The sequence below is a fragment of the Sturnira hondurensis genome, unplaced genomic scaffold, assembly GCF_014824575.4.
Source record: "Sturnira hondurensis isolate 20B ecotype Veracruz unplaced genomic scaffold, ASM1482457v3 Scaffold0018728, whole genome shotgun sequence".
Taxonomy (NCBI): domain Eukaryota; kingdom Metazoa; phylum Chordata; class Mammalia; order Chiroptera; family Phyllostomidae; genus Sturnira; species Sturnira hondurensis.
This window is the reverse complement of record NW_028091359.1, coordinates 20234435-20250492: the sequence shown is the minus strand read 5'-3', so window position 1 is coordinate 20250492 and position 16058 is coordinate 20234435. Positions and strand designations below refer to the sequence as shown.

The 16058-nt window shown below is 39.2% G+C and overlaps 1 protein-coding gene across 1 annotated transcript in view; it reads right to left on the bottom strand.

Moving 5' to 3' along the window:
• Nucleotides 1-15558, bottom strand: part of PAFAH1B1 (platelet activating factor acetylhydrolase 1b regulatory subunit 1) — a 70516-nt gene extending 54958 nt beyond the window's left edge. The window contains exon 1 of the mRNA XM_037070320.1: nt 15173-15558. The gene's annotated coding sequence lies outside the window, so the exon portion shown is untranslated. The remainder of the gene's footprint in view (nt 1-15172) is intronic.
• Nucleotides 15559-16058: the final 500 nt, after the last annotated feature.

The following is a 16058-nucleotide window of genomic DNA, read 5'->3' as shown; positions in this document are numbered from 1 at the left end:
CACACACACACACAAATACACTGCACTAAAAGAAGAAAAAGCTTGCTGATATTTCTAAGCACACAGACAATAATAAAAGACATACTATTGTTCTATGTGTATTTTTTTAAGCTTAAGGTATGGTGAATACTAATGCAGTTAGCCAAAAGGAATTATAACAAAGGCAGAAATCACTGTAGTTCTTAAGAAAAGGAACAATGTTCTAAAACTGGTTATTTCATGGTGATTGTTTTGGAGATAACATATGAGATATTAAAGCAGGAGGAGGCTGGAAGTAGATGAGAGGCTTGGACTAGGATGGAAGTAATTAAAATTATTTGAAAAAAGAGTTTTACGGTCAAACTGCAATTATGCAAAAGTGGAATTCTGGGGGCGGGGGACATAGTTCACTAGTTGCTCTTGGAGGATGGCTTTCTCTAGGCTATGACCTTGGTCCTAAAGGCAGATCTCTTGTTTACAACCAAAGACAAACTGCCCAAGTGTTATGACAACCCAACTGGAAAACCTGAACTAATTTTAGTTTATATTATTATCCATGCCAATGTATGCCTCCAATGAAATAACTGAGAAGTGACTATATTCTCAGTGTCAATTATGCAATTTATTTACTGACAATGTACCAAGTACCCAGTATTCAAACCAAACAATACATATCTGTGGGCCGTACAGCTCAACACATAGTTAACTATGTGCCTCATCTATGGAAAGCTACATGTGACATAAAAGCAATGTTTAGTCCCATCCCATAAGAAACTTACAATATAGCTCAATATGTAAGCTATACAAATTCTCTCATTTATTCATTGACTATTATGCTAGACTCTGTCTATGAGGTTTTAAAATAAATAAAGATGAACAAAATGAAATCTACCTCTAAGGGAACGTACAGTCTAGTTAGAATGAGATGGGAGGAGTAGGAACTAGAAAGAAGGTAACAAAAAAGTATGTAACACAAGCTGAGGACTGACCAAGTCAGTCTTGTAAACTGTTTTAAAATGTTTAAAAGGAAAAAGAAATAACAGAACTTGTCTGAATATAAATCCCATAACAGAATGACAACAAAGTTACAGCTATTAACAACCAAACCTACAAAACAAAACAAAAAACTAAGCAAACTATAAGAGGAACAGAATCACAGAAATGGAGATCACATGGAGGGTTATCGGCAAGAAAGCGGGAAGAGGAGAGTGGGGGAAAATGCACAGAGAATAAGTAGCATAAATAGTAGGTAGAAAATAGACACAGGGAGGTTAAGAATATTATAGGAAATGTAAAAACCAAAGAACTTACACGTACAATCCATGGACATGAACTAAAAGGTGGGAGTGCAGGTGGGAGGGGGTGTGCAGGGTGGAGGGATATAAGTGGGGGGAGAGGGAGAATGGGGCAACTGTAATAGCATAATCAATAAAATATATACTTTTTAAATCCCATGATAGGCCCTCTGACAGCAAGTTGAATATGTACAGAGAGGTTCGAATATCAACTTGGTCACTTACAAAGTATGTGATGTGGGGCAAATTTTCAAACTTCCTAAGTCTTCAACCCTATAAAAGGGCTACCTAACATTATCACCTGCCTGAAACAGTAGTGGTGAAGCTTAACAAGATAACCAGTGTTCAGGGCTTGTCTACCATTTTACTTCCCTCAATATAGCTCAGGAATAGTGAAGATGTGTAAAGATGACAATTTCGCTTTGAAAGCTACAATACAGCATGGTACCTTTTGCACTAGGTACATACATAAGCAAAGTAAAAGACTGTTATCCTAGTGTCCAAGGACAGAGAACAAATCAGTTTTGCCATCATAAGGACACAGAAAGTAAAGGTAGGCTGCTCTATTACTCTTATCACCAATCACCTTAATCATCATCACAGTAATTATCTACGAACACTGAGTATATTTACTGTGTACTAAGTACTGTTCTAGACTCCTTAAATGCAATAACTCATTTGATACATCAGGAAAAAATTTATACAAGCTACATGAGAAAAACTTGCAGATTACCAATTCATTGAAAAAGAAAATTTCTTTCAGGTGAAAAAAAAATTAAGGAAGGTTGCCAGGAAAAAGAATCTGGTGTGCAGATTCAAAGGACAGACCAGAGGAGACACAGAGAAGGGAGGGAGTGGTAAACAGTGATAGACAAGAACAGAATGTATCTTCATAAGGCTGAATAATCACAGTATAGATGGCAGACAATATGAAAAAGGATGAAAATGTTTAAGCCAAGACACATTAAGTCCCTGAGTGCCCATTTAGGATCAGAGTAACATATATGTAGTTCCCTAAAGATAGTAAAAACCTGACGATAGACTTTTAACAATAAAGTGACTTGAGTCCTGACGGGTGTGGCTTAATTGGTTGGGCATCTTCCCACAAAACGAAAGGTTGCCAGTTCGAACCAGGGTCAGGATTGCAGGCTTGGTCCCCAGTCAGGGCACCTATGGGAGGCAACTGATTGATGTTCTTCTCACCTCCATGTTTTTCTCCCTTTCTTTCTCTCTTCCTTCCTGTCTCTCTAAAAACAAAAAAATAAATAATATAATCCTCAAAGAAAAAGTGACTTGAGAACTGTGGTTCAGGAAAATTAATGATTGCTTTATGTAATATCCCACATAATTCCTCCCCCTATTCTTTACTATGGCTAGGTAATACCCAGTTTCCCAATTCCACCCAGTCATCCAAGCTACAAATCTGAGATGTTTTCTAATATCTCCCTCTCCCCTTCACACCTACTCACTCACAATTCTACCTTGCAAATCTTTCTCCAGTCAACAACCGTCACTATTGAATTTTAAGCACTAATCATTCTTTCCTTAAAAATCATCCTAAAGACTGTCAAACTCCAATTCATATTACTCACTGGCTCCCATATTAACTATCTAAAATATACATCTGATCATAATGCTCATCTTTGCCTGAAATTGTCTGATTTCCAAACTGCCTACAAACTATACAGAATGTCAGATTCTATCAACCTGCCTCATTATGTATTTTCCCATGCTCAGATCCATATGTACCCTACACTACAATCCCTCTAAGCAAACTACTTTCCAGATTTCCTCTCATGTCCACTCCCATTCATTCAACATTCAGTTTAAATATCATCTTTCCAACTCTCTTTTGTGAGGATATTTGCAGGCACTGCAAAAGTTATGTGACAAGTATCATATACAATGTACACCATATAATACAGGACCCAGATTTTACAACTACGCTGAATTTCCTACCCATTTAATTATTTCATAAAGAGTCTAGAAAAGATTCAGCTCTAACTGGTAGCTCAATTGGTTAGGCAATGTTCCGTAAAACAAAAGGTCTCAGGTTTGATTTGCAGGTTTGATTATGGGTCAAGGCACATACCTGGGTTGTGGGTTCAGTCCCCAGTCTAATAAGAGGCAACTACTTGAAGTTTCTCTCTCTCTTTTTCCCTTCCCCTCTCTCTAAAAATAAATAAACAAAATCTTTTTAAAAATCTAGAGAAATACAAAATCAAGCAAATTCTAATTTCAACTACATTTTTTCCCCTTTTGTAAAACTGACAGAAAAAAATTAAAATTTTACAAATCTAGAAATAGGAAGGAGAGCTTAGATTTATCTAAAGAATGAAGCAGTGATGAAATATTCTGGCTATCAAAGTTTATTTATTATAAATGAATAAAAATGAGAAACTGGATATAATAGAATTAGTATTTTTTAATGACTCAACAGTCATTTCTAATTTTTACAGTGTCACCATGATGTTATTTGTAATTACAATATTAACATAAAGATATAAAGTAAAAACAACATAAAATTGTTATTCAAGTTTTCTGGCTCTTTGGATTTGGGCTAAGTGAAACTTTCCTGCATAATAGTATATTGTTAAAGAAAAATTTATTTCCACCTACTGGGAAAAAAGAGTAAAGGCCTATAAATTTAGAAAAATTAGAAACTATTACAGGCTGTTTTCATTTTTATGAACCCATCACAATATGCCCCCAAAGCCTCAAGTACCACTAGCAAGAAGACTGTAAGATCCGAAGTACTTTACCACTTTTAAAATGTTAGAAATAATACTTTATGTGGGAGTCAACCTTGACCCTTTTCTTTTTTCCTCTGAATTCAATCAATTTTACCTGCCAGGTTTACCTTCTCAGTATTTGTTCAATTATTCTGTTCTTACCACTACCCACCACAGTTTATACCATGATCTCTTACCTAGACTAATTTCAATGAAGACTCCCTAAATCCAGTCTTGGCCTAATGTCAGCAGCTCTCAGAGTCATCTAATTAAAATACAATCTAACCATATCACTTCTCCACTTACAAACAACACTTCACTGGTTCCTATTTTATATTTATTTAATAAATATTTATATAGCACTTACTATATTAATAGTCACTGCTTTAAATGTTTTACAAGTGTTCATTTACTCAGAACTACCCATGAGAATTTAAACGATTAGCCTTTATAAAGTTAACCCTCGAAAAACAGGAGGGTTTAGGACTGCTGACCCCCACCCCCCTGAACACACACACACAATAAAAAATTCATGTACAGCTCTTGACTATCCCAAAACTTGACTACAGTTGTCCCTTGTCCCAGGGGACTAATTCTAGCACCTTCCAAGTCCCTAATATAAAATGGCATAGAACAATGCACATAGTTGGCCCTCTATATCTGAGGATTCCCAATGGCAGGCAAGAAACCTGGATACGGAGGGCCAACTATACATTGAATATTTATTGAAAAAAGCCCACATATTAGTGGACCCAAGCAGCTCAAACCCTTGTTGTTCAAGGGCCAATTTTACACACACACATACACACACACACACACACACACACACACACTTATATAACACAGCTATCTATGTACCAGAAATGGAAGCTAAACCCAGGCATCAGGGCTCTTCCACAGTCAGCGCTCTAATCACTACACTGTGCTGCCTTCTCTGTTTCCTAAAGCCCACATGCTTTAACACAATTTATAAACTCAGTTGATCAGGTTCCTGCCCACATTTCAACTCTCATTTCTAATCAAGCCCCACTTTGCTCACACTCCAATAACACTGAGAACCTTGTGTGCCTTCCTCTCCCTGCTTTGTAACCTTTATGATTCCACTGCTATCTGTCCCGTCTGCAGCACCTTCTAATACTCAGGACAGCTCCTACAACAGAGTGCACTGAATACACTCCAATGAAAGAATGAATTATAAAATTCCTCACAAGGTTAGTGAGCAATAATAAACAAAAATGTTCTATTATTTATTAGACTGATGGACATATAAAACACAAAAATACCCTAGCTGGGTGGGTCAACTGACTGAAGCCTGTACGCCAAAAAAAGATGGTGGGTTTGATTCCCAGTCAGGTTGGGGGTACAATTTCCAGTCAAGGTGTGAGCAGGAGGCAACTGATCAATGCCTGCCTGCCTGCCTGCCTGTCTCTCTCTCACACACACATCAACAAATATATCCTTGGGTAAAGATTTTTTTAAAATACAGGATTTGGCCCTGGCTGGTGTAGCTCAGTGGATTGAGCATGGGCCTGCAAACCACACAATCGCGGTTCGATTCCCAGTCAGGGCACATGCCTGGGTTGCAGGCCAGTTCCCAGCAGGGGACTCATGAGAGGCAACCATACATTGATATTTCTCTCCCTCTTTCCTTCCCTTCCCGTCTAAAGATAAATAAATAAAATCTTAAAAAAATAAAATATAGGATTTAAAAAATATATAGTGTTTTTAAAAAATACACACAAAACTCCAAATGTTTTAGAACTTGTGTCTCCAATACACCTAATGGTTATCCTGTTAAAACATATACAAACAACAATAACAAAAAAAACTTTCACCAAGTTTGGTCCTCTCTCAACTCACTCTTGTTACTTCATAACACCCACATCTAAAACAAACAAAAAAAACCTCATCTCAATTCCTCACTTTCTTCATTCCTTGTCTCCCTCACTTTCCATATGCCAATCTTTTCCGCACCAAGGACCAGTTTCATGGAAGACAGCTGTACCACAGACCAGGGGTGGGGGATGGCTTTAGAGCCTGCCACCAGACACAGCTTAATCGTCACTTGTCCCTCATTGATAGGGTTTTGATACGAGTCTGCAGGCAACTGATTTATCATGGTCTCTGTGCAGTCAAACCTCTCTGCTAATGATAATCTGTATTTGCAACCTCTCCCCAAAGTTAGCATCATCGCCTCAGCTCCATCTCAGATCATCAGGCTAAGGAACGTGCAACCTAGATCCCTCACATGCACAGTTAACAGCAGGGTTCATGCTTCTATGAGAATCTAATGATCTGACAGGAGGCAGAACTCAGGCAGTGATGCAAATAATAGGGAGAGGCTGTAAACACAAATGAAACTTGTCTCACCACCCCTGACCTCCTGCTGTGCAGCCCCATTCCTACCAGGCCACCAGTCCGTAGCCAGAGGTGTGGGGACCCCTGCCATATCCAACTGGTTACTAATTTTATACATACGTCATCTCTCTCAAATCCATTCTTTCAACCTGCATTTAAATAGTCTCACAGGTCTATCTGCTTCCATATACTCCACGGCTGCATCTTCCACAATGCTAGTAGTGCCTTTCTAAAAGGGAAATCTAATGATGTCACCATAACTTAAAATCCTCCTCCACTGGCACCTCAAAGGGCAAAAGCAGCGGTTCTCAAAAACAATAAACTAGGGAGCTTATTAAATTAAATATGGAGCACACCCAGGCACTACACTATTGCCTTTCCTAAGCTCCAAGGGCCCTTCTTTTGCCCTGTAACTTGTTACCTGAGCTTTCACAGCCCAGCCCAGCCAGCTCACTTCTTTCTACCTCTAGTGATTTCCTAAAATCTGGGGTGTCAAACTCATCTTCACCAGGAGCCACATCAGCCTCGTGGTTGCCTTCAAAGGGCCAAATGTAATTTCAAGACTGTATAAATGTAACTACTCAACAACTATTAAGGAGCTGAGCTGAAATTATATAAGGCTCTTTAAAAGCAACCATGAAGCTGATGTGGCCCCCAGTGAAAGTGAGTTTGACACTCCTGTCCTGAATAAACTTTCTCCTATGAGTTCCTTGGCCCTGAATTCTTTCTTTGCCGAACTCAAGTCCTGAGGTTGAACTCCACCAGTAACATGTGATGCCATTTTGCTGCTAACAATCTTTCTGGAAAGTTTTTGTTGTTGATGACATGTGTATGGACACATGGTAAATATTTGGAGAAGGATCATTTCTATGGCAATTCTACCAGTGACCCCATTTCAAATAACATTGCTCTCATTTCAAATAACAAGGGAAAATGCAGATATATGAGGTACACCCCTAATTCCACTTATGCAGTGGAATTTCTACTGCAAAAGTCTAAGATGGAGACTAGAAATTTACATTTTTTAACAGGCAAAAATCCACATCTGATGAAGATGGTCCATGTACTTGTACTACCCTGTTTTACATGTCAGATCAGAGTAATATACTCACTCACTTTCCTCTACATTCACCCATCGCTCCAGCTACCCTGAACTACATGGAACTTCCTTCACAAACCAACATGTACTTATGAGACTGTCTACAAATGTGCTAGAACCCCAATGTAACAAGATTTCTTCAAAACTGTTCAACCAAAATCTTTGTGAAGATTTCCTTGAAAATTATGGGCCCTCATCTCACCAAGTGAGCATTTTTATTACAGCACTATTACGCTACTTCTGTAGATTAAATATGTGTTTACAAAAATTTCCCTGGCTGGTGTGGCTCAGTGGATTGAACTCCAGCCTGTGAACTGAAAGATAGCCAGTTCAATTCCCAGTCAGGGCACATTCCTGGGTTGTGGGCCAGGTCCCCACATTTGGGGGGGACGCAGGAGGCAACTGATATATCTCACACATTGTATGTTTCTCTCCCTCTCTTTCTCCTTCCCTTCCCTCTAAAAAGCAAATAAATAAAATCTTTAAAATTTAAAATAAAAAGTAGAAAGCCAATGAGATTCTCTTTGCAAGTATTATAATAGAAGAGCAAGATAAAAAAACAATTACGTGAACTGTAATAACTGTACTCCCCAATCTTACTCTCAAATAATAAATTTTCCTTAATGTAAAATAAGTAACATTCAGGACATGGGTCTACCAGTTCTGTTTCTAAAATAAGAGTCTAAGAGTCTAATCAATCAAAATATCGTGTTTTCCCTGTTGTCGTACTTAAAACTTTTGAAGGAAGGAAGGAAGAACAAAGTATGTTCAAATACTAGATCTGAACCAATGAGTATGATACCCTACTTAATATGCTTCTCAGATCACAGTAGTCTCCCTTTAAATAAGCCCCAAGGTAGGGAGCTTTTCTCTAAAATCCCAACACTAAACTCCTTTGAGTAATTTCTAGGAGAATAAAAATTCACTTAAATAAGCTTCTTGTAAAGACTTGCTCCGAGACCTGGAAAATGTGGCTTAGTTGGTTGGAGCATTGTCCTGTAAACCAAAAGGTCATGGGTTCAATCCCCGGTCAAGGCACAAGCCTAGGTTGTGGGTTCAGCCCTCTGTTGGGGTGCATATGAAAAGGCAACTCATCAATATTTCTATCTCACATTGACATCTTTCTCCCTCTGTCTCTCTCTCCCAGCCCCTCTCTCTAAAAACCAAAGCATGTCCTTAAGTGAGGATATAAAAAAGAGACTTTCTCTGATCTTTATTTTCCAAACTATTAAAAAACTAGAAAATCTGGGGGAGGGTATTTAAATTAATAATATTTAAAATTCTAAGTGATATTTTTCTGATAATAAAGATGTAAATTGTATTAGTAAAAAGGGGAGAGGAGATGAGTCTGCCTTACAAAAAAATTTCAAACAATATACGTAAACACTCCCCAGTCTGAGACATGGACCTTTATTCACCAACGGATAAAGTAGGAGAAAGGAAAAACAGTAACTTTACAATAGAGAAAATAGCACACACAACACTGACCAAATGATGAAGGTTAATACCACCGGTGATGTTCTGTGGGTATCATATAGCCCCTGACATATGAAAAGTGCAGTTCACCTCTGTGGTAGTTTTTCCAAAAGGCCATAATCCTAGTCTAATCATAACAAATAAATAAATGAATAATCAGCCAAATCCAGTTTAGGGGCATTTTACAGCATACCTGACCAATACTGCTCAAGACTGTTAAGGTAATGAAAAGACAGAAGCTGTCACAGACCAGAAGAGACTAGGGAGACATAACCAAATGCAATGTGGTGCCCTGGATTGGATCTGGAATAAAAAGAGGACATTAATGGAAAAACTAGTGAAATCCAAAACAAGTTTGGAGTTTAGCTAATAGTAAATGCTAAGACTGACAAATATACCACAGAAAGATAAGATGGAAACAATGGAGAAAACTGGGTGCAGAATATCTTTATAGCCTGTCTGTAAACCAAAAATTATTCCAATATAAAACATTAAAAAAGTAAAAATGTGATCATTAAATTAATATTTGAAAGTACAAAAATTTTCTGATTGCTAAAATAAAGTTGTACTTAGCAGTTAAAAAATTCTTATTTGCAGTATATTTTTATAAAAAACTGAATTTTTGCATTTGGCATTGATTTACACAGCACTTACTGCCTATTAAGAAACTACGAAGCCATCACTAATTTCAGATACATATAATGGATAGCAAAGGACAAAGAATCCTCAATACTAATTCTTAAGAAATATACTAAAAAATTTAAGAACTATATTTACATGTATATTCATAAGCTCATACTGTATGTTAAATTACCATCCTTAAAGTCTCCAACAATAAAAAACATTTTAAGAAGATTTTATTGATTTTTTAGAGTGAGGGGAAAGGAGGGAGATAGACAGGGAGAGAAATGCCTATGTGAGAGAAAAACACTGATTAGTGTGCCTTGCAGATGACCAGATCCGGACCAAGCCCACAACCCAGGCATGTGCCCTGACCTAGAATTGAATTAGCAACCTTTGGCTTTGCTAGATGACACCCAACCAAAGGAGTCACACTAGTCAGGGCCGACAAAAAACATTTACTGAGGAATTTATAGGACTTTTATCATTCAATATTAGTAACCACCCTATGAGCTGGATACTGTCAACATTATCTATTTACAAATAAAGAAACGGAGGTTTCTCCTCAAAGCATACAGCTGGTAAGTTGTGTAGTTAGGATTAGAATCTAAAATATTCACTTATGGTTTTAATTGACAGCTTTAATTTTCTCTGATAATGATAAATGTATGGCTTTGTCTCACCCTTAAATATCCTTTTATCTTTGTCACAGACCGAAAGTGGATTAATCAACAATGTACAAAATCTTAATAAACATAAATCTTTGTTTAGTGCCTTCAAAAATTAAATATCTTAAAATTTTTCTGATTTTTATCTTTCACTCCTATCAAAAGACCATCTCTTAGAAAAATTTGTAACAGCCTTACTTGACTGTCAATAATTCTTGTCAACAACAAAGAGCTCAAGAGCAAATAATCAAGATGCAAAGAACAATTATAAAATGCAACTGTCCAGTTGAGTTAATTCACTTCTTACCATTGAGAATTTTGTGGCCCTGATAACTGTGTCACAAATGTGATGCTGTTCTCTGGGACAATGTAAAGTTTCTGTAAAGGAAATATAAACTCTTTTCCCTCCTACACCTTAATTCCCAAGAGATAACTGGACATTAGCTATCACAAAGAACTAGAGAACAGCACATTTCCTTTCACATAACTCTGCATTCAATCAAATGCAACAAGTATCTACTTGTTAACACTACTTGTTTACAAATATTTAAATATTAATTTGACATCAACAAGTATCTACTTGTTAACACTACTTGTTTACAAATATTTAAATATTAATTTGACATTTAATTATTCTTACTACCTGTACACCACTATATGCATGCAACAAGTCTTTATTTACCTATTACTACTGTAAAGCAATAGTGGGCACTTTCTGGGCACTTAAATGTCTAAGGCCTTATGCAAGCAAAGAGTTAATATAAGACTGTATGTTTAAAAAATGTCAATTTAAATAATGCAAGCAATAAATGCCACTGATTTTCACCATTTTAGAAAAAAATGAACATAAGAATAATCATAAAAAGTCTATTCTGTTAAAAGAAAAGAGTGTTTCCTTGCTCATACAAGGCAAAATCCACTTGTTCAGTGCCTGTAATATTTACCTCATTCTAGCTACTAACGGAACATGTGGAAAAGAAATTTTGAATTTCAGTTTTCTGACCCATAAAAATACCAACCTACCTCAAATAGTTGACAGAAAAAAATATGAAAACGAGTACCATATATATTTACAAAGCTCTAGGGAAATATTTATGGTAGTGTTAAATGACAACTTCAGAGGATACCTTTCCAGAGGTATCCTTGGCAAATGCACATCAATCCTAACTAGGTAAGATAAGTTTTAACCAAGAGCTACTATCTTTTAAAGAGAAAAACAATAAAACAAAATAATAAGCACTTAGGATGTCTCTATCCAATTAGTATAAAAACATTTCACAAATATCAATTAAGGCTATAACTGCCATAGCAAGTTTAAAGATTATACCCATAGCAGAAGCTAAACTAAAGTTCCATTGAAATGACTAGCCCAAACTACCAAATGGTAGACATTTGGTAATGTTATACCAAACCAGCAACAAGGCCAAAATAATGCAAAAAGCCTTCACTGCAGTTAACTATTAGGCTTATATAATACAGTATCTTTCTTCATGAAGAAACATGCTCAAAATATTTGTTCTTCAGTAACTAGGATTTACTCTATAACTAAGCATCTTCAGAAGAGTAGATGTTTTTTTCTTTTCAGAACTTGTATACCATAAATTTTATTCTAAATAGAGCAACTTTTTAAGTAAAAAACAACTATAGCTGCACTGCAGATGACAAACAGTGGCAAAGAATTTCCACTTCAAACTTAACTCTCTTTTTTCAATGTAATGAAACAGGTTGCCTGTCATCATAAAATATTTTGAGACTTAGAGGCAAGTGAAATAATCTTTTAGAAGCACTGCAGACATGGCCAGCTCAGTTTAAAATCAAGTCTCAAGTCCTTTTGGCAAAAGAGTGTATGATTCACTGGTTTAGAACTCAATGGGAAGAATTGGAAAATTCAGTTTGACTGCCTTAATATTTTGTTTTGGGATTGTTTTTTAAAGACACCTCCATCCCAATGTTGGCAACTTCCATAGTTTCTATGGCTTGTTTATTAAAATAAGTTGTGAATAATATGAACCACATATAAACAAAAAGTAGTCATATATATTTAATATATATTTTTATATTATATTTTTATAATTTAGTACATAGGAAACATGTACATTGAAAAAAATATAGACTATGAAACATGGATGTTCTAACTAGAACACTAAAAATTATGATACTGACTTTTCTGTTCCAGAAACATATTCAAATCTCTTGTGTATTAGAATCACTTTATCTGGAAAAAGACCCAAGTAATTCTACTAAAAAATGAAATGTACCCTGATCTCAGTAAAAGTTTTATGAATATAGGATTATACAAAATTTTAAAAATCTATCTCAACTAATAACCTACTGAAAAAAATCACTACTCTTAGTGCACTTCTATAAGGATGTGGATATGTCAGACACGTAACAGTGATCTGCCATTCCTAACCTTACTCATTCCTTACTATACTTTCTAATCACATTAAAAAATAACAAAAGCATAAAAATATAACACACTGAGAGTTAAAAGGCTCATCGAAATCAGTTTCCACATGAATTCAACATTCTTTTGAAGATGTCTATTCGTATGAATGCTTGATACGAAACATTAAAGTAACCTCCCCTCTCTTATGGTAGGACTTCACAAAAAGGACCCTTTCAAGGGACAACACACAAGCCTTTACCACAAATTATCTTACCCTTTTTACTCATCTTCGATACTCATTTTTTAAAAAAATCACAGATTTACTGTTTTAATGCAAACTAAAGTAAAAAAATATCTGTAGTACTCTTAGATTTCTCCAATATTTCTAGCCAAATATTTCTGGCATTCATTAATGTACACTTACTTGACTAAAACAATAAAAAACATTAAGTAGGGCACATATATATGTGTGGGTATGTGTATATATACAGATTCATATAGACAATAAGTGTCTGCTTTAGAACAGGAACATTGCTTTTTATCTCAATTATTCAGTACCCACCTTGCAAAAAAGGTGGAAACTAAAAACATGATATTTTAAGATTTACTATAAAAAATGCCTTTCTAGTAGCATCAATTAGCATCAAATAACCTTACAAAACATAAGAAAGAGAGAAACTGCTATGAAAGGGCAATCTAAACCTAGCATTTCACAGCTTCTGCTCTCCTACTCCACCCAGGCTCAATGGCTGTTCACAGCATCCATAAATATTAGCCTATTTTTAAAAAGGGGGCCACAGGGGTACCAAAACAGGGCTAGCTCCATCAAAATCAATACATGCAGAAATATTTTGTGAAAAATTGGGTTCTAGTCTGATTTTTTTAAAAAGCTTCAAATCTGCTTTAAATGCCCTTATGAACAAACCAAACAATGATCATTTATAATAGAATATGAAAAAATAAATCACTCTAAATACAAATTACTCTTCCGCTTTAATGAAAAGTGCAATTTGCGACTGCCAATTATTTTTGCAAAACTGTGTCCTGAAAGATCCCCATGAGATTAAAAGCTAGCTAACACCATAGATCTATATCAGAATTTAAGTAAAAGCTTTTTATGTTTAACATTATATTACTACCAAGATATACAAGCAGAAAATTTTCCTGATTAAGAGACCAGACCCCACAAGCAATCACACCCTGCTGTAAAAATAAGTAAATAAATATTTAAGCAAATACTACCGTGGCAAAAGGGGAGGGATGACATACGAAAGGCCAAACACTCTCCTCCACCCTAGCCTCAAAATGAAAATCACACTAAACAATACACTCCCCATCAAAAATAGAATTACGAAAAATGGCACAAATTTTTTTGTTTAGCCTTTGAAATGTTATGAATCTCAAGACTGTGTGTTTAAGTAGCGGCCGGATCAGTAATATCTTCATTCTCTCCAGGTTGCCTCTTACGGAAAGGGGGAAGGGGGACCTTGGCATGACATCGCCCATTGAGAACCACAAACCTGATTCTTCTCTTCAAAAGCACAATTTCCCAACCAAGGGGTTGATATAATCTGGACCCAGACCCAAACAGAAAATCTCCTGCCCTCCTCCCAAGGAGTTTCTTGCCAAGTCACTGAAGAAAGACAGAACAACAAAGCCAAGGCACCTTGCTCTCTCATCTCAGACGTTAAAAACCTCCCACTCGTATGCTTAGAGAGGTAGATTAAAATTTGCCCACCATCTCAAAAGCACGTCTCACCTGGGAGGCTAAGGAAGAAGGCACTGCGTTTCTTCAAGGAGTGGGGAGATTAGATGAAGGGGAATAGCTGAGGGCCTCGAAGCTCAGTGTTACAACGTCAAAAGGCAACTCCCGTATGAGAAGCCAATGGCAGAAAAAAATCCTGCCTCATTTGGTGGGTGGATGCTGCAGATGGTTCGGCGGGCCCGGCCGCTCTTTTTAGAGGATGGGAAGACTGGACCACCGCACAGCAAGGCCAGAGAAGGGGTTGGCCATCCTCCTCAGGTCAACCCCATCCTAAGGACAGGCGGGGGACAGAACTCCTGGAAGGCCTGTGGGTGCCGCGGCGGCGCTAGGCTGGGCCCAGTCCCCGAGCCGCCAACAGTGGGTAGGGTGGGGAAAGTCGAGCTCGTTTTCTGTGGCCGGGGAAAGGATCAGAGAGCGACCTGCTCTCCACGCCCTTCCTACGAAGGAATACTTTTCTTGCTAAGTCACCGAGGGAGGAGGGCGATCCCTTCCCGGGGAAGGCCGCAGGTGGAGCTGCAGCGGCCTAGCACCCCAGAACCCGGGCCGGGAAGGAGAAGAGGGCAGCGCCCTCAGCGGCCTGGTCCCCCTCCTCTCGGGCGTCTCACTCAACGGCCGTCGCGGCCGCCATTTTGAGAACGAGGAGAGAAGAAGAAGGAGGCGGCGGCAGGGGGAGGGGAGAATGGGAGGGAGGGGACCGGCGCAGCCACATCGTCAGGCCGCCGGGCTCGGCCCGCAGCCGCTCGAGCGCGGTGGAGGAGACAGAGAAGGGCGTAGACCCTTGTCGCCTTACCGGAGCGCCGCACAGCTGCCTCCGCAGGGCCTCTTCCGTCCTTCACTCCCATCCACCGGCGGGGGAGGGGGAGAGGGAGAGGGAAGGGAGGAAGGAGGGAGGGAGGGAAGGAGGGAGGGGGAGGATGGCGCGCTGGGCCCGGGCCTCGGGAGGGGGAGGGGAGGGGAGCGGACGGGCTCCTCAGCCGTTCCGGGGCTCGAACCCAAGCCCGGCGCTCGCGGTTTCTCTCGCTCGCGCCCCGGCGCTCCCCTCCTTCTCCTTTTTGATCCCTAGACTCCGGGGTCGCTCTTCGTTCTCTAGCTCACTAGCTATCTCGGCCGCCAGACTCCGCCGCCGCCCCGCCGGTCCAGCTCCGTCTGTCACAGGAGCTGCCCCAACGCCCTGACGTCACTGCGCCGCCGCCGCCGCCGCCGCCCCAAACCCGTCGGGAAGAGGGAGGGGAGAGGACCAAGAGCGGAGGAGGGGCTGCGGCGCATGCGCTGGCCTGGGCCGGGCTTGAGGAGTGCTGTTTTCCGCTTAATAGGCGGGTGGCTGGCTGGCGGGGCTTGGCGGTACTCAGGAGCTGGTGAGCGAGTTTGCGCACTAGGCTCTTTTCGCGCCCCGCACACTTCGGTAACCTTGGAAATAGTCTCTAGGTTCCCATTCCCTAGACCCTCGTCTGACTGTTCTGGCGCCTCACGGACTCCGGCTCTGTTCGCCTCCCGGCCCAGCTCTTACCCATAAACGTTATCCCGCTCCCCACGGCTGACAGCCGGACCCGTGAGCATCCTTGGATTCCGGGGCCCCGATTGGCTTCAGAATAAAGCCGAGCCTGGGCCAAGCTGTTGATTCTTGTACCTCCAGCTTTTGAGTTTGTTACCCAGTTTGGGGTTGGGGGTTGGAAGTA